We start from the raw sequence: 2,639 nt of genomic DNA on the forward strand, positions 1-2,639 counted from the left end.
GACTTGTTTTATTTTATACAATCCTTATATACTCCGGCACCTTGGGTGTGCCACCGTCCATCGGTTATTCTAGCCCGGCTCATCGCCACTACAGCTCTTCAAGATCCGTTGTTCTATAAACTACGAAATATACTACGACCACAGAATTAAGAACATACAAAAACCGTGTAAATAACTGGTTTTTGATTGAGTAAACAATGTACGTAAATAATGTAAATAAGTAAGTAAAAAATGTACGAAAGTGAATAATGTTCATAAGTAAATAAATAAGAATAATATGTAAGTAAATAAAATAAATAAATAATTTATAAATAATGTACGTAAGTAATTATTTACTTAATAAGTATATAATGAAAGTAAATTATGTAATAATTTATCTCAAGTACATAATTTATGTAAGTAAATAATGAACGAAAGTAAAAAATATACGTAAGTAAAAAATGCAAATAGGTAAATAAGTAAATAATTTACGATAGTAAATAACGCAAATAGGAAAATAATTCAAATAAGTAAATAATGTATGTAAGTAAATAATTTACTTAAGTTAATATATAAATATATAATGTAAGTTATATAAGTAATTAATTTATCTTAAGTAAATCCTGTATATAGTAAATAATGTATTTATTTTAAGTTAATAAATAAGGATATAATGGGAGTAAATTATATCCCTACTAATAATAATATTAAATTATATACTAAAGTAAATTATTTAGTTAATTACATTATATACTTATTTACATTGTTAACTTAAGTACATTATTTACTTAAGTACATTATAAACTTATTTACATTATATACTTAAAAACATTATATACTTACTTACAATTAATACTTAAGTAAATTATATACTTACCTACATTATATACTTAAGTACATTATTAACTTAAGAACATTATCAACTTACATACATTATTTACTTAAGTACATTAGATACTAAAGTACGTAATATAATTTAATAAATTATTTACTTGTGTAGATTATATACTTAAATACATTATATAGTTACTTACATTATATACTTACTTACAATATATACTTAAGTACATTATTTACTTATGTACATTATTTACTTACATTAAATAATTAATTACATTATATACTTAAGTACATTATATACTTATTTACATTATATACTTACTTACATTATATACTTACTTACATTATATACTTAAGTACATTATATACTTAAGTATATTATATACTTAAGAACATTATTTACTTAAGTACATTATATACTTATTTACATTATATACTTATTTTCATTATATACTTCAATACATTATATACTTAAATACATCATATACTTAAATACATTATATACTTAAGTACATTATATACTTTTTTACATTATATACCCTAAGTACATTATATACTTACTTACATTATATACTAAAGTGCATTATTTACTTCAGTAAATTATATACTTATTTACATTATATACTTAAGTACATTATTTACTTAAGTAAATTATATACTTAAGTAAATAATTTACATTATTAACTTAAGTACATTATATACTTAAGTACATTATTAACTTAAGTACATTATATACTTAAGTACATTACATACTTATTTACATTATATACTTACTTACATTATATACTTACTTTCATAATAGACTTAAGTACACTATATACTTACTTACATTATATACTTAAGTACATTATATACTTAAGTACATTATATACTTATTTACATTATTTACTTATTTACATTATATACTTATTTACATTATATACTTACATGATATACTTAAGAACATTATACATATACTTCCTTACATTATATACTTAAGTACATTATATACTTAAGTACATTATTTACTTAAGTACATTATATACTTAGGTACATTATAAACTTACTTACATTATATACTTAAGTACATTATTTACTTAAGTACATTATATACTTAAGTACATTATATACTTAAGTTCATTATTTACATAAGTAAATTATATACTTACTTACATTATATACTTAAGTACATTATATACTTACTTACATTACATACTTAAGTACATTATTTACTTAAGTACATTATATACTTAAGTACATTATAAACATACTTACATTATATACTTAAGTACATTATTTACTTAAGTACATTATATACTTAAGTACATTATTTACTTAAGAATATTATATACTTATTTACATTATATACTTCAATACATTATATACTTATTTACATTATATACTTATTTTCATTATATACTTAAGTACAATATATACTTACTTACATTATATACTTAAGTACATTATATACTTATTTACATTATATACTTATTTAAATTATATACTTACTTACATTATATACTTAAGAACATTATTTACTTAAGTACATTATATACTTAAGTACATTATATACTAAATTACATTATATACTTACTTACATTATATACTTAAGTACATTATATGTTTACTTACATTATATACTTTAGTACATTATTTACTTAAGTACATTATATACTTATTTACATTATTTACTTATTTATATTATATACTTAAGTACATTATATACATATTTACATTGAATACTTAAGTACATTATTTATTTAAGTACCTCATATACTTAAGTACATTATATCCTGATGCGGCTGAGCACTTACTGGTGGAAGTTCTCCTATCTCATACTA

The sequence above is a fragment of the Pararge aegeria genome, chromosome 26 (genome assembly GCF_905163445.1).
Source record: "Pararge aegeria chromosome 26, ilParAegt1.1, whole genome shotgun sequence".
Taxonomy (NCBI): Eukaryota; Metazoa; Arthropoda; class Insecta; order Lepidoptera; family Nymphalidae; genus Pararge; species Pararge aegeria.